Source organism: Triturus cristatus, chromosome 7 (genome assembly GCF_964204655.1).
Source record: "Triturus cristatus chromosome 7, aTriCri1.1, whole genome shotgun sequence".
Classification (NCBI taxonomy): Eukaryota; Metazoa; Chordata; class Amphibia; order Caudata; family Salamandridae; genus Triturus; species Triturus cristatus.
The window spans coordinates 1,352,084,455-1,352,106,394 of record NC_140590.1 but is presented as its reverse complement, the minus strand read 5'-3'; the positions used below and the strand labels follow the sequence as shown (position 1 = coordinate 1,352,106,394).

The window sequence follows — 21,940 nt, the reverse complement described above, 5'->3', positions numbered from 1 at the left end:
CATCTCTAAGTCCCTGTGTTTTTTTGCTTTATTCTGCAGTTTGTGATGGCTGGAAACTGCATCATATTGTGCATTTAACCAGTAATTCTAGTTGCAGGTATATGATGTCATTAGTAAGAAAGAGACCATTAGTGGGCTCCTCATCTGGTTTTGTGTATGCATGGGATGTCCTGTGGAGGTGTCTGGTTGGTTGTGGAGATGTGACTGTTCAGATAGGTGGAGCCTGAGTTGTGTAGTGCGTTGAATGTGTGCGAGGAGTTTGAATTGGCACATTTTTGTATCCGGGCCAGTGTAGTTGCCTGAGGTGTGATGTGAGTTCTGTGTGTGAAGTTGAGGATAAGCCTGGCTATCTAGTTCTAGATGGTTTCTAGGCGTAGATTAAGAAAGTGCCTCTTTTTGTATAGCCACCCCCAAAGTTTTGAACTGAGGATGCCGGTTTTATGCCTCTGAGTGCACTAAAGCCTGCTAAACAGACCTGCGTGCCAGATACCAGACCATTAGACATGTATGATTGGCTTATACCCAATAGGTGTACACTAACTTACTTTTAAGTCTCAAGTAAAGGGTACCAGGGGTACCTAGGGCCTGTAAGTTATGGTGTGCCCTCAGGCACTGAAGTACGTGTTGTCACCCTGAGGGAGACGAGATAAAACGTGTCACCTAACCTTCCACTACAGACTGGCAGAGCAGTATTAAAACTGCTAACCTGATTGCCATTTCAAGTCAAGGCAAAGCCCAAACCTCCCTTTTAATGTATACAAGTCATCCCTAAAGGCCTATCAAATCCTAATGCAAGGTGCTGCGTGTTAAAAGTAGAACATGGGCGTGGCTTCAATGGAGTGAGACGCGGATCTCTGCTCCACCGTTTCCTGCAATCGCTGCTGTTCACTGCCACCGGGTCTGCTAACCAGGGTGGGTGAATAGACTGCTGCGGAGAAGTGGTGGCTCCAGTTTGGTGAACGGGGGTGGCCCCGTGGGCCTCGGGCAAGTGCGATCCCTGATCGACCGCGGCACAGATCCCTCTGGTCACCATTTTGTCTGTGGCGGTGGCGTGTCCGCTGGGCACCAACTCCGGCCTTGTTCGCTGAGTGCGGACTACCTGTACGGGGGGCCCTTCTGTGCTGGTGTGGGGCCCCCTGAGGCATTGCACTGCTGGACACTGCTGGAGGTCTCCTGAGCTCTGGCACTGCTGGGACGGGCCGTTTGCCGACCCGGCTGCTTGGTCCTGCGTGCGGCCTGGAGGGGAGCCACATTGAGGTTTGCGGCGGCCATCAGTACGCTGTGGAGAGGACTCTGCGGTGCCTGCAAAACACCACAGCCGACGATCACCAGGGTCCTGCCAGCCAGGAGTTCTCTGTCTTGCGGCGCCGGGGCCTCCCTGCGTTCTAGTGTGCTCCCGACCCTGGCAGTAACGACCCAGGTCTAATCATGGGGTGCGAGGGAGACCTCCTGGAGGGGGCTCCCCGTGCGAGTGCCTGCCTTGCGTTAACCGTTCACCCTTGGTGGGACATCCGACCTGAGTTGCCAGTGAGAGGGCCCTGATCGACGGGCCTGAGTTCATGGTCCCCGGGGATGGCCACGAGCGGCGAGGATCACAGAGTGGGGGGGAGCGTTCTTTTCCCTGCGAGGGCCCTGGGGACTGGGAGGCGGCTTTGTGCTGTCCCTGGGCCAGTTGTGCTGCCTCCCCCTCTGAAGAATACCTATTGGCTGCCAGATGGGGTTCCCCTCGGTACTCTGGGAGATACTGCTGCATGCGGGAGGATTCCCCCCTCCCTGGCGTTTTGCTTCCACTTAATCCCTCTGCCTGTAGTACTGCACCTTGCTGGTGGACTTCCCTGCAGGCTATTGTACAGGGGGGTGTAACTCTGCCTGTCCCCTCATCTGGCGGAGATCACAGGCGTAGTTGGCTGCTCTGCCTTGGGGCGCATTGAGGCGATGACCGAACCAGACTTGCAGGTGCGCTCCCTGTGTGTGGTGAGTGCCCCATATTTGCGGCAATGTATCTGTGCGGTGGACTGTTGGGGGAATACTCTCCAGTCGCCCCTTTATCGGTGGAATCGCAATGGGTGTCTGGGGACCCTCGGGGGGCTCCTTTGCGGCGGATCATTGATTAGAGTGGAGATAGCTGGACGCTTAGGATCATAGTCCCCCACCTCCCGGACTAGGACCTGGATTATTCTACAGCTCTGATGCAGTAACCATTGCACTTACCCTCCTTACCTTTGATTTGGCGAGCTACCTGGAGCTTCCCTGTCTGATCTTCACAGCAGATGGAATGCCCATAACGAACGGCGTTGGACCCCCGCCTTCTGTTGCTCTGTGGCCCTGTCCATCAGGGCTGATCTCCCTTCTTCGCCGGTCCCTTGGCTCTCAATGTAACTGCAGACATGCCGCCCAAAAATAAGGCCAATAAAGACCCTGATGCTGCGACCGTGACAATCCGGTCACGTCTCTTTGGTCCAAGACGATGCAGGAGGACTCTAATTCTTTGGCAGTGCCATCTGGGAAGTCCGCCTCGGAAGTGCCCATCACTCAAGCATTCATGACCTCCTTTCTGCAAGAAATCAAATAGATTGGCTCACTTCGACAAGACTTTAAGGCCTGTCTCCAAGACATACTTAGGGAGGTCACAGAGATTAGCAGCAGAGCCGACGATCTCGAACGCACTATGGACACCAGGACAGAGGACCTCAAACCTCTGGAAAAGGATGACGGAACTTGAGGATCAGAACATCACTCTACAATTGAAACAAGAAGACATGGAAAACCGCAGTAGGCGGAATTACCTACGTGTCAGAGGGGTTCCGCTGGGAAGGGAAGTACATTCTAGCCTACACAGCGGACCTCCTACATGCCATCCGGGAGAACGAGGACGCCTCCCGGCCTATGCTTGACAGGGTACACCGGGTCCCTGTTCCTTGCAATTGACCTGACTTTATTCCAGACATTCTCACAAGGGTCCACTTCTTGGCAGACAAGGAAGCCATTTTGAAAAAGGTGCAGGGATCAAGTCGGTCTCCTACAATGGCCTATCGATACAAATTTTCCAGGACTTGCCGCCAGCCACATTAAGACGGAGGAAAGATTTCAAATCTGGCACAGATAAACTGAGAAACCTTAATATTAAGTACCAGTGGGGCCACCCCTTCACGCTGATGTTCACTTGGGAGGGCAAGCGATGGAGTCTTTGTTAGTTGAGAGAGGCGCAACAGATCCTGCATCTCCCTGTCGAGCCTGACGGAGGAGACCTTTCTTCGCGGGAACGTCGAACCGGACCGCTTCGCCCGGAGTGGTCCACTGTCCTTCCTCTTAGATCCTAACGCCACATGCAGGAACTTGAATCCTCCCAAACCAAGCAAGACATCATTAGCCATATCCGCTCTCTAAGTGGCTCTTCTTCTCCAACGCAGTCGCCAAATCAAGCTGAGTGATATCCCGCTGGTAGTGCCAGCCCACGATATAACTATGAAACCCCTCACATCTAATCTTGACTGGTGGGCTTGTCCGGTTCTCTGCGATAAGGCTTGACCCTGATGGAATATGAAATATGGAATGGTCCACTGCACATGTCGGAGGGTTATGCTTGTCTCTCCTTGTCGGAATAGCTGTGCCTACAGAGGGTGTCCTTACAATCGATATGATCGATCTCCTAGGAATGGCCCGGTTGCCGGAATGAACATTGCTTATTCTACATTGCCACAGGATGTAGGCGACGGAGGCCTCTGAACTTCTATGTGTCTGTCACGATCCCACTTCAGAGTCCCTCAGAAGAGTGACTTTTCCGGAATGGCCCGCCTGAGTGACTCCGGGCTGTTTCCAATAGACTCTGAAACAGTTTGGCCCAGTTGTTCATCTGTTATTGTCTTTTTTATCTTTCTTCTCTTTCCTTTTTCGTTGTATCTCTTTTCCCTTAGAGGCGCTGATTTTAGGGGCTGAGATGTTGCAATTCTCTGAGGTTGCCTTGCTGGGACCTGCTCGAATATGCTCTGTCAGATTGGAGATCGGGTCTGTCTTTCTAACTCTTCTACTGAGGTGGTTGACAGTTGGGGGGGCACGATGGGTTCAAGATACCGCTGTGCGGGTGGTGTGAGACGCATTCCCTTCTTTGTACTATGACCAATCCTATTAAATTTCTCTCTCTCAATGTGAAAGCGTTGAACTCCCGAATAAACGTCACCAGGTATAGAGATATTTGCTCCACCAGGATCCTGATGTGGTTTTTCTTCAGGAGACCCACTTGCTTTCCGCCGACACCCACCTTATGTCACACCCCAGATATTCCATTCAATATTCGGCATGCTCCTCTTCTAAAACGGGTGGGGTGTCCATTTGTTTTAAGCCCGGCTGGTGAACGGGTCGCCCAAGATTACGGCAGATGATGGGGGCAGGTTTCCCAAAGCACACATGGTTTGGGGTCGTTGGTCTTCAACATTTATTAACATATATGCTCCTAATCAGAATCAGGATGTGTTTCTCCGTTTGCACCTTGGGGACCTCCTGCAGTCAATAACCAATCCTATTGTCCTTTGGGGGTGACTTCAATTTGGTTTGGAACCCAGAGTGGGACCGCACTGCGCAAGCGCATCATACAGCCGGGGCGATTTCAGCAACACTGCGGAACGCCATCACTGACTTGGTTTAGTTGACGCCTGGAGACACCTACACCCGGACTCTCGGGATTACGCCTTCTCTCATGTGCACCGATCGTATTCTCGTATAGATTATTTTTTTCTTTCTCTCCCCTTGATTCATATGCTGTGTAATGGTAGATCACCAATATATCCATATCGGACCATGCACATGTCCTGCTCGCACTACAACGCTCTGATGCACATAGGAAACCCCTACTATGATGGAGACTGACCCCCAGGCCCTCCAGCACCCTGTGGATGTGGCGGATATCCGTAAGGAGTTTGAGACCTTCTTTCTTGCCAGTTCCCTTTCTGATACCCTAAAGACGTTTGATGGGACGCCTTCAAAGCTACCATCCGAGGGGTCATTGCGTCTATATCAATTGCCTGGACTCGGTAGGCTTGGTTGGTCGAATCCACTCTTTCTAGAGATATTAAAGCTTTAGAACGTAAAGACCAGGTGCATCCGTCCCTTCGCAACAAGCGGCTTCTTGCCGAACTCTGTGGCCTATTGCGATTACAGCGCACCAATAAGGAGGAGCGGCGTCTAGTCACCCTCAAGCAGAGTTTCTATACAGGGGGGGGGGGGCAAGGTCGGGGTGTATCTAGCACGACGACTCTAGGCTCAGACTACACAAGCTCACATTGCTAAGCTCAAGCGGCAAGGTGGCACTTGGGCCATCTCGGAGGCGGAAAAAAGCCTTGAATTGGAGAATTTTTATGGGGATCTATACGCGAATGTTCCTTGTTCACCCAACACTGTCACAGCTTTTCTTGACTCCTGCCCTTGGGACCCAGTTGATCTTTATTTCACAAAATTGCTAGACGACCCTATTACCCACGATGAAATAGCTAAAGCGCTGAAGCAGCTCCCGGTAGGCGAAACCCCGGGACCTGACAGTTTGCTGGTCACTGATAGCTCTGGTCTCTGCCCCACAATGAACGAGGTGGATTTCTCAGGGCGGTTCTTCAGAAGGTAAGCTTTGGACCTGGGTTGATTTCTAAACTGATGGCTCCCTATGGGAAACCCACCACTCGCATTCGTTTTAATTAGCATCTTACGGCCCCTATTCCTATCCATCGCGGCACTAGACAGGGGTGCCCGCTCTCCCACCTATTTGAAATTGTGGTGGAACCTTTGGCTTTTGCTATACGTCGAGATCAGGATATACGGGGTATTCCCATGGGTGGCTATAAGCATAAAGCTTCCCTCTTCGCTGACTATCTTCTCCTATCCCTGTCCTCTCCACCAACCTCCCTTTCTGCTGTAGCGACGCTCCTAAGGTCCTTCAAAGACACCTCCGGATATCGGATCAACCTCACTAAATCTCACGCCCTTAATCTTACGCTTCAAGCCTCGGAAGTCTCGGTACTGGGGGATTCAATTCCGGTTCAGTGGACCGATGTCGATTCATTGCCTGGACCTGATCCCTACACTCGACTTGGACCTCGCTAATTGGCCCAGATATAGGAAAACCATAGGGGAGGAAATGCGTAGATGGAAAGGCCTCCTTCTGGCATGGTTAGGACGCATCAACACCATTAAATGTATTTTCTCCCTAAAGTCCTCTACCTTTTCCAAACCCTCCCCTCCCCACCCCAATAGCACAAGCAGATATCTTGGCCCTGAAATGGGACTTTACCAAATTTATATGGGGGAAGTCTCATCCCCGCTTTGCTAAAAAGATCCTTATGCTCCCCCGAAGCCGGGGTTGCCTTGCCTGCCCCAACCTGTTGGAATACTATTGGGCCTGTCACCTCCTGTTTATATCAGAAGGGATAGTTTGTGAAAGTGAGAAACACTTGTTCCATTTAGACCGGGCGGTATCCTGTAGACCTCTGTGGGATCTGGCATGGCTTCCGCGAGGGGCTCGCCCACGCAGCGCGTACATAGCTACCCCTACGACAACGGTTTTGGAAATCTGGGATAGACTGACGGTATCCCGGGGCCTAACAATGGTTTCCTCCGCTAACACACCTATAACGCGTAACCAGATGTTCCCCCCCTGCCTTGCAACCTCAGGCATTTGATGCATGGGCGGCGAGTTATTCAAGACTTTTTTCAGGGCAACGACTTCCGTACGTTTGAACAATGCAGACAAACCTTTCATCTCTCGGAGGGGGCGCTTATGCAATACTACCAGCTACGGCATTGGCTTAGCTTCCAGACATATGTTCAGGAGGCCACCAGACAACACACCCCATTTGAATATCTGGTTCGCAAATATGAGGGCTCAAAGGGTCTGATCTCTAAGACCTATTCCGTTTTACAACACTCAACAAGCCACAACCCATGGTTACCAGACACGCTGGGCCTTAGACCTGGACGAGGATATCCCGCCAGAGGGTTGGACTCGACTGAGGAGGGACATCCCCAGGGAGTACTGGAGTACACCACAGCGCGAATCAGCATACAAAATAATTACAGTGTGGTATTACACCCCGCCTCCATCAAATGTACCCAAACTCTCCCCCCCCCCCCCCCCCCCCCCCTGCGCATTCGGCAACCACTTATACAACACTTCTCCAAGACTGAACACTCCCGATTGGTACCCCCAAACTACGAGCTCTACAGCTGTTTGAGGACTTCCTAGAGCCTTTCTCTAGGGGTTGGAAGCCGGAATCTCCGGAATGCCTCGCCTGAAACAGACAGGCCTTCTTACCCCCTGACCCCCCTTCAACCCCCAACCTGGGCCCTAGCTCCCTACAGTGCATCCGGCCTCTGTCCCCTCCCCCTTTGAGGGAAGTTCCCTCTGATTGTTTCTCCTCATTTGTTCTTTTTGCTTGGGTGTCTTCTTCTTTCTTTTCTTTGTTGTGTGTCATTGTCTATAAAAAAACAAAAAAAGGTGGCAATAGTTCTCTAGTATTCTTACAGTTTAAGGCGCTTCTCTTAAATACTGTGAAGGTCTTACCTATGATAAGGCTAAGCTTAACATGTCTCTAACGTATGAATGGCTGTGTTGTTGATGCACTTCTTCACAGGACGATCAGACTATGGAATAGCTCTTGATCCCTACTTCTCTCCATATGTATTCCCTCTGAATTGGGAACACTGCTACACTGATTGAGGTCTGGGAGGGTATCACACATTGTATTTCTCCGATTTGCCCTACTTTGTAAGGGAGGGGTTGATACGCTTCTGCACAGTCTGGCCTATGCTTCTTGTGGGCTGACTTTTTCCTGATGTTTTGATGTGCAGCTTATTATTATTTTGCTGCTTGTCTTACTGAGACATGTGCCCTCCACTTGTTTGGACTTTGTTACTGCTTTATTTTCAATAAACAGACGTTACAATAAAAAAGTAGAACATGTTTTCCGTGTTCTGGAATTTAAAACTTGCAGTTGGTGATTTTACTGGGAAGTATAGGGTTACACGCTGAACACTTAGCTGTGCTAACTTCTGAATGGGACTACTGAGGTTGGTACTCCAATGTATCAACCAACAAGTTACATCTGATAGAGATTTCTAGCTGTAGATTCCTTGACTTAGAATATTCCTCAGGAGTCCTGGAGACTGGATCCAGAACCTTTTGGTGAGTACTACCCCTGTGCACTGGTATGTGGCGTTGTTTGGTATCTTGTGAAGTCATCTATTGTCCGAAATGGAAGTGACGTGTGTGGCGCTTATGTGGTTGCCATACCAGCACGCTGGCGTCCGTTCTTTTTTTATCTGCTCCAGTCATTGGAGCTCCGGAGAGAGCTACCTCCAGTCACTTTTTGACCGACCTATTATTTAGAACTTTTATCGAATAATTTTTGCGACTGCCTCCTGGTGTGTAGGATGTCCACCAGAAATGCAGGTTTTAAACCTTGTAGAGCCAGTCACTGGCAAATGTCAGTTACGGACCTGCACGGTGTCTTGTGCGTGACCACGACATGCGAGGATTGCCTCGTCATGCATCTCACGTCGCTGAGGGAGCAGTCCTTCAAGCTCCTTGCCACCTGATGTCGAACGACTCCAACATGCTCCAGATCTCGGTCGAAAGGAAGGTCCCGATATAATTTTTGAAATCGAACCAGGTGTTCATCATCCTACTCCAAGCTGTCTGGTAAGTCCCACAAGAAAAAGAAGTCATCAAAGAGATCTTTGACTTTGCCGTGCTAGTCCTCAGATGAGTCGCAGGGCTGTCGGCACTCGAGGCCTAGCTCTGTGGTAGAGCCTGTGCCTAGGCAGTCTCCACACCTTCCTGAGTTCCTGGAAACTGGATCGACCCCTGTCCAGCTGAAAGAATTTTGAGGCCATGCACCTCATTTTCGGGCGGTCCGACCCCTCAGGAGCGTCTTCTGGCCCTACGAGTCTTGGAGGGGTACTTACTGGTCTTCTGCTGACCTGTTCGCCCTCAGTGCCAGTTGGGCTCCAATGATCCTTTGACTGACCTGGAGTGGTGCTGGCCGAGTGACTTCGACCTTCTCCTATGCCCCTTCATCCTTCCTGATTCCTTAACAGAGCCGAATGGGTATTGTTCGGCGCCGACTGAGGGCACACTTCCCATATCGTAGCCTGCGCCTTATTTCTATGACGGGTCTGAATTGGGTGATAAGTGGGAGTGGTCTGCGGACCCTTATGGCTGTCAAACAGAAGATCTTAAATAAATCACAACTTTTGTCTCCATTTTTTTTGTAATTTTTTTTTTTTGGGGATTTCATTGTATACATGCGAAGGACAACATCATTATCAATTGAGGTTTACAGAAGAGCGTATACATGCTGTTGGGTACATTACCATATTAGCTGTTGACATTTGTACAGTCTAATGTTCTGTTTTGATGTTCTGCTCTCAGGTAGAGAATGTAGCTTCAATTTGTATATTGCAGCTATGTCTGATCTCTGCCCCTGTCATTGATAAATGTTAGAATCAATTATGCAGGGGAAAGTATAACCATAATTGACCTGGGGAGTTAAACCGAACTGGGACTACACTGTTTATGGAAAGGTGCAGAGTATTAGATGTGGATGAGCACTACTGGGAGTTATCATTTCTTCTCTTCATTCATATCACATATAGCAGAGTACACAGTCTATACAATAGGGTAGTATCAAACACAGTGATCCTTGATTTTGCAATTATTTAGCAAAAACACACCTCATTCTTTTAAGATTAGATCATTTTTATCCAGTATCTATAATGTGCTTATAAGTCAACTGGTATTCTCTCTAAATTCCTTGTATTCAGTCTTCTTGTGGCTTGGGCCGATACTCCCATATGATCCTGGACTCTGTTTCGCTGATTCTGCCGATGTACTAGGTGTACACACGAGCCATACTAGATGCAGCCAAGTGCACAGCAAGTTGTGGACTGGATATGACTGACTTTCTAGGGAGAGGGATTTCCTCATCAGTTGCCCTTAGGCACCACGGCTAGCTGAGAACCACTGGCTTTTCGAGGGATGTCCAAGCTTCACTCATGATCTTGCCCTTTGATGCTCCTGTCTCTTGGGTAAGAAGGCTGACTCAGTGCTGGAGCACTTCAACGACAGTAGGGCTATGGCCAGGTCATTGTGACTTTCTATGGACCCTTGTTAACCTCAGCCCGAACCTTTTGTTGCTACGAAAGTGGTTTCAAACTGCGTTTGTACACTCCTAGCCATTACAGCCAACACGTTTTGGAATCTTTTTGTGGTCGAGGACATTGTTCCCACAGAGAAAGAGGGACAGGCAGCCCGAAGTTGGTCCAGTCCCCAACCCCTCTCAGCAACCTCCCTCCCCCCCCCCCCTCCCCCCCCACACACTCCCCTTCACCCCTTTTCCCCAGCATGCCGCAGCCTCCAAACCCTTTTTAAAAAAAAACATTTTTTATTAAAGAAAGACAATTGCAGAGAAGACAGTACATAAACCGTTCAGCTGTAAATACATACATCCAAGTACAAACAAGTTGTGTATTATCGTATAGGGCATCAGCAGTAGCACCGAACATTGTAGTGTCCTGGTCGAAGGGCTACGCCAGTGTCCATAAACGTAGGAGGCACAACATTCTACACAAGTTTTGCTGGCCCGATGAGTTATGTCGTCACGTCTGTGGCTGCGCTCTCCAGAATTGCATTACTCACACGTCTAAGTTCCACCATGGGAGAAATGCAAATGTCCCCCCTGTACTTATTCCAGCGCCCCCATTATTGATCCCATTTTCGAGGGCAGCCTCTACCTTTATAATACGGTTTTCTCCGCCACCATAGCATGGTCCATGTCCTTAGCCCAGTCCCACAACCGTGGTAAAGTATCTGCGCCCCACTTCCGGGCAATATTTCTTTTCGCTATGCTCCATCCCATGGTGGCCCGTACCTGTTTAGTGTGGGTGAGGTCAGTTGCTTCCCAGATGTTAAGGAGGCATAGGTGAGGAGTGGGGTTTATGGGTTTATCACAAGATCTGGCCATTTGTCGAGTAACGTCGGCCCAGTATCGCTGTATGTGAGGGCATTCCCATATAGTATGTATAAATGTACCTAATTGATTACAATGTCTCGGACAGTTCATATCCTGTCTCTTCCCCAATCGAAATAGTAGTTTGGCATCAAAATATACCCGGTGTAAGATCTTCAGCTGGACAAGCCGGAGTCGCATTGGGATAGCCACTTCGCGGGGAGGCCAGCGCGTCGTGCCAGTCCTCATCAGTGATGTCACCCAGACCTCCTTCCCAACTAGCACGCAATTGCAGCATTGGATCGGGTTGGTTGTTGAGGAGTTTCTTGTATGTTAGGGAGACAGCCTTGCTGTCCATTGGGTCCCATAACAACCTATCCTCCAGAGGAGAGGACTCTGGGAGGGAAGTGTCTGTAGGAAGGGCACAGTCTATAGCGTGACTATTCTGAAGATACCGGAAGTGTTCTGATGGTGCCAGCTGGTATTTAAGTTGGAGTTCTGCAAAGGAGGCCTTCTTGCCCTTAATCCAGACGTCCCCACCCTGGAGATGTCAATCATGTCCCACTTATCGAATCCTGCGCAGGCACTGAGGCGTCCCAGAATGTCCGGCTCCCACAGGGGGGCCGCTTTAGTCAGGCGCTCCTGCCACCCCATGCGCTGCTGGACTCCATGCCACACCTCCACTGTGCGGGCTGTGAGGCTGGTCAGACTTGGTTTCTTGGGGTTTGAATAAAGCGCCCTATTGTAGCCACCCTTCCCCATTAACCACAAATCAGTGCGAAAGCTTGGGTCAGAATGGGATCCAAACGCCCAGCGGTTAATAGCCACCAGCTGAGACGCCTGATAATACAGACACATGTCCGGTAACCGGATACCTCCGTCGTACCAACCCATAGAGAGCTTGTGTGTGGCTATGCGAGGCGGTCTGCTATCCCATAGCATATTCCTGACTGTTGAGTTGATCTGCGAAAAGTAGGAACCGGGGACTGGGTAGGGAGTATTTTGCAGGGCATAAAGGAAGCGTGGCAGGGCAAGCATCTTAAATAAAGACGCTCTGTCCAGAAGGGTGAGGGGCAAGGTCTTCCAGTGGCTAGCTTCCGATTTAAACCTGTGCAATGGCCCCAGCAGATTTCGTTCATAAAACACTGTCTCATCAGTTGTTATAAAAATGCCCAGGTAGCGAAAGGCCTGGTCCGCCACAGGGATGGTATATCCTCGAGGACTCTGTGGCGGATCGCCCCAAAGGGCATACATCTGGGATTTGAACCAGTTTATCTGGTATCCGGAGTGGGCCCCGAATATATGAAAAATGTGAAGGACACGGCGAAGAGAGTGCGCCGGCGAAGTGAGATAGAGTAAAATATCATCCGCATATAGTGATATGCGGTCTTCGTGTTCGTCTGTCCATTTAAACCCGCGGATATTGGGGTCCTCCCTGATCCACACCGCTAAAGGCTCGAGGGCCAGGGCAAGGAGGAGTGGCGACAAAGGACAGCCCTGTTTTGTGCCCCGACACAATGGGAAGGACACCGACCTATGGTTATTCACTGAGCCGTGAGCAATGGGAAGATTGTACAATAATCTGATCCACCCCAGCAATTTTGGTCCTAGACCAATGCGAGCCAGGACCGCAAATAAGTATTCCCATGCCACCGTGTTGAATGCCATTTTTGCGTCAAGTGCGAGCAAGATCGCTTCCACCTCTATAGTCGCCACCCGACCCAGCGCGCCGTGTTGCAGCCTGGCATAAACCCCGATTGGTTCGCGTGAATTAATCCAGCAAGGTATGGGAGCAGTCGGTTAGCCAATAATTTGGCCAGGATTTTGGCCTCTACCATTATCAGGGAGATAGGCCGATAGGACGTGCACTCGTCGTCCGGTTTGCCGGGTTTACGGATAACCACTATAGTGGCCTCGCGGATATCGACCGGGAGGAGGCCAGTTTCATAGCATTCGTTATACAAATTCAACAAGTGTGGAGCGAGCTTCGTCGCCATGAGTTTCACGAGTTCAGTCGGAATCCCATTGGGGCCCATCGCCATGCCTGCCCGGACACCCTGAATTGATTTCTGAATCTCCTCGACAGAAAGATCGACCTCCGGGGCCTCCCTATCCTCCTGGGAGACCGTCGGAACTTAAATAGTGGCCAGGAGCTCCGCTGCCCATGGTGCCTGCGAGTCCTGTGGCGCTTTGCAGGTTTGTTCATAGTAGTTGGCAAACGTCTTTGCGATGCCCTGAGGGCCAGACACCAGGACGCCACCCGGCCCCTTGACTGCACGCACCCATCTGGCCGCCTGTTCTATGCATTCCAGCCATGCCAGAAGCTTACGCGTTCGCTCTCCTTGTTCATATAACCTATGACGGGAGGCGAGGTTGCACCTATTGGCGTCTTCTAACAGCAATTGTTTATAATCTTGTCTTTTGATATTAAGGTTATGAAGGAGTTCCTGATCAGGGTTCTGTGAAGTAGTGTGCTCAAGAGTCAGGATCTCTTTTTCCAACTCAGTCACACGCCGGTTGCGCTCCGCCCTGTGACCCACCATCAAGGACAGCGCTCTCCCCTTAATAACAGCCCCAAAGGCACCCCAGAGTGTTGTTGCCGAACGGACTGATCCTACATTCTCCTCCAAATAGAAGTCGGTGTCCCTTCGTAAGCTATCCCTCACATGAGGGATTGTAAGCGCCCAGGGCTGAATCCGGATAGGGCTTGGTTGCAATGTTCGGTGCTCCCCGAAAACTGCAGTGACCGGGGAGTGATCTGATACACCTCTTGCCAGGCAGGCTAAATTGGTGAAATCCTGGATGTGTTGTGCTTGGGTAAACAAGTAATCAAGTCGCAACTGGCTGCCATGCACCCCTGATTGAAACGTGTAGAATGTGTCCTGGGGGTGAGACCACATCCAGATGTCCACCATCCCGAGGGCATTAGTGAAGTTGTGTAGTTGCGAATCGTGTGCTGAGTCACGTCTAGGAGGGGACCGATCTACTTGGCCATTCATCACCAGGTTAAAGTCGCCGCCCATCACCAATACGCCCATCGGTAAGTTCAATAGCAATGCACCCACATCTGCAAGTGTCATACGTTGGAGACCCGGTGGAGCATACACTGAGACAACATTGAGAATTTTGCCATCCCAGATGCCTGTGCAAGCCGTGTATCTGCCCAGTGGATCGGTCCATGTGTCTTGTACCATGTAGGGACAACCCTTACGGAGGAGGATCCCTACCCCCCTGGACCCCGATGTGAAACCTGCGTGTGTGACCATACGATAACCCTTCCTGTCCAAGGCCTTGCAAGAGTTGCCTATTAGATGTGTTTCCTGAAACAGGACCATATCTAGTCCCTGACGATGAATGTATTGTTGCACCAGTCCACGCTTAATCTTGTCCCCTAGCCCATTGACATTCCATGTCATGAGTCTAAGACCTTGGACGATCGCCATAAGAGTTTAGCAGTGGAACTAAAAGTAGCACAAAGTGTATCGGGTGAGTGAGGCCCATAGTTACGGTCCCCAATGCCACCCCAATTGTGTTGAGGCACCCCTGAACATCATGCAGCGCGAAATCAATGAGAGGAGTGGGAGTGTTGACCAGAATGCCCAAATGTAAGACACCTTTTTGTACCCAGCTGTGGATGTGTAAGTGGAACCTGCGTCCTTCTGCAACGTAACTTTTAATAGCTGCTTCCAAACAACGTAAACTCAAAAATACCCTAAGAACAACCAACTCTCCCCCCGCCCTGCTCAGTGGGACTAAACCCGCCCGCCACCCTCAACATGCAGAGTGCCTGTCGCCCACCCATGAACAATTCCAGGTAACGCGGATGACCCCACTCCCGGTATAGTGTGCATCATGTAACTATTCGTCGCTCCCCGGCCCTACCCCACCCCATTAAAACAGTGAGTTAGACACACATTGGCCCATATTAACCCCCCTTAAGTGCCCCGCAGCAACCACCCCACTCACATCATAATAACAATTGTCTACTCGTCTCAAAGTGCCCCAGACACTAAAAGAACATATTTCACGACCGCGTACACCATATATGCCAACCCCAGGGCAAGTCCCCCAGGCCAGGCAGCCACAACGGCCCGGACAGCAGGCATCTGCTCATGTGTTCCCTTCAATTGCTGTTATCAGTACCAAGTCAATTTCGGGAGGCTGCGGCGCCATGACCATGAGTCCTCCGGAGAAATCTTCCCAACTCTGCACAATCTTACCAGTCCCATTGTCAGCGCCCGCCTATGTGGTCCTGCAGATCCGAATCTGAAGGTGGAGGTGATCTCCTCTTCTGGCGCCAGTCAGTCGCGTCGTCCGCTACTGAGACAGGCTTTTTCCCCTTCTTTCCGACCATGCGCCAACCATCGAGCCATTCCCAAGCATCCTTAGGGCGGGTGAAAAACCAGGCTTTGCCATTTGCTTCCACACGGAGCTTGGCGGGAAACAACATTGCGTACTTGACTTCCTGGTCACGCAGGGCCCGTTTCACCTCCAGGAAACTCCGTCTTTGTTTCGGAACTCTCCGCGTGAAGTCTAGGAAGAACATGATTTTGCTGTTCTCCAGGAGTAGTGGCGAAGCCGCCCTAGCAGTCTGCAATATGACAACATGATCTCGAAAGTTGAAGACCCTCGCCAGCAGTGGTCTTGGAGAGGCTACGGGCGGCCTCCGGGCACTCGGTGAGCTCTTTCAATCATGAAGTATTTAGAAATCGTCTGGGTTGGAGATGTTTGACCAGTTCCTCCACAAAGAGGTCTGCAGCCTGCCCCTCCGCGCGCTCCTGCACGCCAATAATACGAACGTTGTTCCTCCGCATGCAACCTTCGTAGTCATCCAGTTGCAGGACCATTGTCTCATTGGAGGCGCGGAGGTCTTTGATTTCATTCCTGAGCAGCGCGGTATCAGCAGCCAGTTCATTGGTGGTATTCTTTACAGTGCCGACCCTGCATGCGATGAACAAAAGGGCCCACCTCTCGATACCACCAACTCCGACCTTAAGTGTAACGGAGGATTGATGTGATCAAGCGGGGGAAGGAATTTGGGTAGGGAACTGCAGGGAGGGAGATCTGAAAGAAAAAAGATTATAGCAAAAACAACATACAAACACCTAATCAGCTTGCATTACAATAGGAATCCAAAATCACTACGCACCTTGCATTGTTAATGACAATGTTCACGCAGTATCTTTGCCAATAAATAAACATAAACCATTCATTTGCATTCAAGGACTCTTTAACCCGTTCATATTCATGCATACAAAGAAAAAGAAATAAAAAATCGCTTGTACTGCATTATGATGTTTAAATGCACTCCTTATGTTCAACACTATTTTCTTTTGCGTGTCTAAAGATTATAACACGTGAATCATGCAGTACATTTGTATAATAAAGCATTTATGCCTTCATGAACTTCGTACTTTCAGATTTCGTTATCCACCTTAAACATAAACAGTGACTATGACTTCATTCACCAAAATGTTCAATTAGGCAAACTTTTCACCGTAAGAATATTTTTTTGCCTCAAATAAATCTCCCAAAGCTAAAACAATGTCTCTCATCTACAAAGCGGCTATTTCTACGAACGCAAACCGAAAGAACAGCTGACCGGAATAAAAAGGGGTGTGGCCGCACGAGCGGAACGAAGAAGAGGACACCGACACCCCCCATCAGCAAAGCGGCCTCATTCAGAATAAAAGCGAAGAGGCCCCAACCAAAAGAAGACTCACCCGAGGTCACTGAATAGTGAGCACGGAAGGAAGGGCGTGTCTGCTGACGTTCACGTCAGCGCGTCCATACACACACCAGGCAGCATGGGAATTGTGTTCAGTGATGTTCCAGGACCTGCAAAGAAAATAAACAAGCACTGGCAACAACAACAAAAATATACTAACATAAACTGAATACACTTTGTTTTGCAGCGGTTCAATGTCATGAAATTACGTGCACAATATCCTCAAAAGCACAGTCTTCTTTACACACAATAATGACACCAAGACCACCAATAAGTCGTAAGAACAGCGCAATGCGCACGCCCACAACGCTTCTTTGCACAAAGGCATAGGTTTTTTTTGTTGCTGATGACTAAGAACAGCAACACCTGAGGTGAGGTGAGGCGGGCCCTAGACCGCGCACCGCCCTAGTTCTGACAGTTCTGCCGCCTCTCCTGGCGCCCCCGCCTCCGTTCGGTCCTCTGCTTGTTGTTTCTGCCGGGCAAACTTCTCCAGCTTGGTCTGCGTCGTCCCCCGGTTCGACCGGCCGGTCGCCATTTTGTTGTGTTGCAGGGACACCACCACCGCTCAGGGCGCTGCTGCTACTCTCTGCCGCCTGCGGTGAAGTACTCCACCCGGACTGTCGGTTTTCGCAGAGGCCCCCCACACTGAGGGGTATCCAGTCAGGATCGTCCCGCAGGGTCTGCCACAAGAGGGTCCACTCGTGGCCGTTTCTTTGCTATACGTGGTCTGCTGGAGAGCAGAGGCGTGTCTCCCGCAGCAGCAGGAGTACCCTAGCTGAGGCAGTACTCCGGATCCAAGCAGATGGATGTGCAAGTTCCACCGACCAGGGGACCCCCAGGTAAAGAGCAGCTATGTTAGGTGACGTAGAGTCACCACAGGCTGAGCCGGCGCTTCCCACATCTGCCAGGCCCAGTTTTGCAGTTTCAGGGCCACACAGTCGCAGCGACACAGTTTCAAGGCCCTGGCTGCGATCGGTTCCCTGCACACCGCCCCACCGGTCTATGTCCACTGGGTGCTAGGTCAGGCACGCGAACTATGGGGCGGGTGGGTCGCGGAGCCCGAGATTACCTCACTTGAAGACTCAGATAAGCTGTACCTGATAGGTCCCCAGGCGCGGGACCGCAGAGAGACTGCACACATGTGAGTTCAAGGGCCTCCGCTAGTCCGAAACTCCCATCCAGCACCGTTCACCGTCACAGAGGCGAAGCCGATCAGTCAATGCATCTCATTCAGTAAGGTTGGGGTCCAAGTTTCTACCTTTCAATGTCTCATGGATCGCTTTCAGGAAGGTGCCACACCACAGGTCACAGATGTAGCTCAGGGGGCCCCCATGTGCACCCCTTCCGTATAAGCCACCGCCCCTTATGGATCTTAAGGCTGTAATTTCCAGGACCGATAAGGGCTCTTTAATGCTGCTGCCGTTGTTTCACACCATCACTCTCCACGGGGGCCCACGCACCATCCCAGGGGCCCCCGTCACTCACCCGCTGTCAGGAACGATCCTCGCCGCACCCGCCGGAGCTCCGGTGTCGCCGCTCCGGCAGTGGGCGTCGCCCAGGCACATCCAAGGAGCTCCGTCGGTTCAGGCCGTGGCCTTGCGTAGCGCTAGGGCACCACAGCGTCGTTCCTCAGGCGGCAGAGGCAGCCGCAGGATCCTGGGCCCCGGAGCACTCATGCGGCGGTACGACCGTTCGGCCCCAAAGTTAAGCCTGTGGCCATCAAGCAATACCGGAACATTTCCCCGGTATTTGGGTGGAGATCGGGCCGGCAGGAGCAGTGTTAATGCGGATTATTCGGGAGTGGCGCTCCGGAGAAAACTAAGGAGCGGCCATTGCCGTTGGCAGTAAGCCACGCCCCCCTCCAAACCCTTTTAGTTCGCTTATCCTGCACCACACTGGATGCCCAGGATGGCAATCACATGCACCACTGGAGGGCAATAACATCTGACCGTTGGGTTTTACAGCTTGTCCTAAGGGCACTTGCTCCCCTTTGTGACTACCCCCTCCGATGCCACCCACTTATGACAAGCTGCCATCTCCTTGGTCCGTCAGGAAGTGCTAGCTTTCTTGGCCAAGTGAGCTACAAAGAGGGTGCCCGCATCAGAAGTAGGTCGTGGTTGCTATTCCCGCTACTTTCTGGTGTCCAAAAGGACAGAGGTCTTTGTCCTAAACTAGACATGCGCCTTCTCAACCTCTTCCTGAAAAAGGAGAAATTCAAGATGCTCACTCTTACACAAGTCCTGTCTGCCCTAGAGCAGGCAGACTGGATGTAGTGTTGGACTTGCAGGACGCCTATTTCCACATCCTCGTCCTGCCTGCCCACATACTCTCCTTTGGCCTTACCAGCGTCCCTCGGGTGTTCACAAAAGTGATGGCGGTGGTTGCAGCTCATCTCCGGGGATCAGGGATTCCAGTCTTTATTTACATCAAAAATTGGGTTTGATGGTGGGTTCACCCCAGGCAGTTGTCTCCCACCCCAAGCAGTTGTCTCCCACCCCAAGACTACTGTGAACCTTCTGCTCTTCCTGGGGCTCACTATCAACATACCAAAGTCACACGGGTCTGCCTCTCAGAGGCTCCCTTGCATTGGAGCGGTTCTGCTCACCGTGCTGTTGTGGACTTCTCCCTGAGTGGCAAGTCCTGGATATTCAGGCTTTGATACCGATAGCTGATATAGACTACTAGCCGCAGATTCCTTCACGTCGAATTATCCCCAGGCGTGAGACTGGATCCGGAAACTTTTTTGCTACAGCATCCCTGCGCGCTGGGGGCGGGGCGACATCACGCGACTCCGCCAAGGCGTCGTCCGCGTACGTGACGTCAGCGAGGTCACATAAGACCGGCCCCGGCGCTCCTACGTCCGTTTTTTCCTTTTCCGCGTGCAACGCGGATCCGATGCCTGTTAGGGCCCCCTTTTTCTTCCATTCTTTTTGGTGGAACAGTGTGCAAATGCTTTCGGGCTTTAAATCTTGCACGTTTTGTGGGCGTCTTATGTCGGCGACGGACCCTCTTATCCAGTATTAGGGGTGTCTTTCATAGATTCACATGCCTGAATCATTCCCCGTCGTCGAGACGGGAGCCTCCGGTACATAAAAAAGTAATGTCCTATAGACATACATAGAGAAAAAATAGGCCTAAGGGCCTCCCCTTAGTAGCCTATCATAGTCCTTATGTAAAAAGGACCAAACTTCTAGAGCCAGCCAATCAGCTATCACCTCCCTCTAGAACCTTCCTGGCAGGAGCCTCAGTCCCTCAGATTTTCTACCGCACGTTGTGCTAGGGAGTCCCCAACCTGAGCTCTCCTCAGGATTCATTTCAAACCAACTTATTCACAGTTTTTGGTGACTTTCTTCTTCAGGATTTCAACGCTGACTACTTCAGGCCTCTTTTTGCTTCAGTGAGTGTTTTATTTCATCTACATCTCCTGGCATGTCGGACTCCCAGAAGAAAGCCCTTTTCAGGGCTTGCTCTTCTTGTGGGAAGAAGAGGCTTCATGTGGACGACAAGCATGAACTATGCTTGTACTGCCTTTACCCGGACCACGTCCCTAAGGACTGCAAAATATGTAGGTCTTTCCCACATAAGACCTTGAGAGACAGGGAAGGCCGCCTGCTTATCTGGCTGGACAGGCTCAAAGACAAGGACAGTGTGGTGTCCTCAGAGGCGAGCTTTTCTGGAGCCTCTGGAGTCTCCCTGAAGAGGCCGAGAATGGCATCTCCTGGCCCCTCAGACGCTCCTCCTACGAAGACGCACAAAAAGTCTTCAGAGGCGAGATCTTCGAAGTCTTCAGCGTCTGATAAAGTCTCTCTCACCTTCAAGAAGCCTACTCTGTCGGCCTCAAAAATGGCGACGCCATCATCTGTGCAAAAAAGGCCATCAGGACATGTCTCCACAGCTACGACGACAGTGTCCACGTCCACAGCGGCGTCGGCCCGCTCGTCGACGACGACCACTCCATCATCATCGTCTGCAGGTACCCCTATCTCATCTATTATACTATTAAAACCGTCGTCTAAATCATCGTCGACGACGAGGATAGTACCGTCGAGGGCATCGTCGACGAGGAGCCCTCCGCCGACGGAAGAGTCGACGTCAAGGATATCTATGATGAGTGCGTCGACGACGAAGGCATCGTCGACGAAGATGTCGACGAAGATGTCAACGACGAAGGCATCGTCGACGAGAGCGTCGACGACGAAGGCGACGACGGAGGCGTCGACGACGGAAGCGTCGACGACGGAAGCGTCGACGACGGAAGCGTCGACGACGGAAGCGTCGACGACGGAAGCGTCGACGACGGAAGCGTCGACGACGGAAGCGTCGACGACGACGGCATCGACGACGACTGAATCGTCTACGACTACATCGTCGACGAGAACATCGTCGACAAGGAAAATATCGTCGATGGGGACGCCGTTGGTGACAGCTGAGCCGTCGACGGGAAGGTCGTCGTCGTCGTCGTCCGTGGGACTGAAAACCAAGGAGATTTCTGTGCATGGAACTGCTCCCAGACCACAGATTACCCCGGAAACAACATCTCCAAGCAAGGTCCAAACCAATTTACCTCTGGAGATCCTGCAGAGCGAAGAGTCCGAAGAAGAGTTCTTCCAACAGGCTACTTCCCCTTCCGAGCTGTTTGTCAAATGCCAAAGCACGGACGAGGAGCAGGAAGGTTCAAGTGCGCAGGAGCGCCCCGTCCAGGAACAAGTCCGCACGGAGGTCACCCCAATGGTCTGCCTCCCTCTGGCAATTGTTAAGGACCTCAAGTTCCTTATCAGGGATTACAAACAACGTTTCCCAGAACCACCAACACAGGATACAGGGGTCCCAGTGCCAGTTACTAACCCCCCAGCGACAGCCCCAAGGCAATCACGGCAGGTAACGCAGGTCTGCCACGAGCCGCCACCTCAGGTGATAGACTCAACGGATGAGGAGGCTGAGGAGATGGAGGAAGGTGAGGTCCCGGGAGACCTGACGGACCAGGATGAGGAGGAAGAGTATGTAGCATCTTCACCACCTTCCCCACAACCGCGCCAGGCAGATTCACCACCTGTGGATATAGGTGGTTTTCACAAGCTAGTGGAACGGGCTGCGACGCGGTTCCATATGGTCATGGAGTCGACGGAAACAGAATGCTTCCTCCATGACTTTAAGGAGCAGACGAAAAAGACGTCCAAATCAATCCCTATCATTGACTTCCTCTGGGACCAGGGAAAGAAGTTGA

The 21,940-nt window shown here is 51.4% G+C and overlaps 1 protein-coding gene across 3 annotated transcripts in view; it reads left to right on the top strand.

The window, feature by feature from the left end:
* Positions 1-21,940, top strand: part of PHF20 (PHD finger protein 20) — a 1,063,788-nt gene that overhangs the window by 713,897 nt on the left and 327,951 nt on the right. The window lies entirely within an intron of this gene.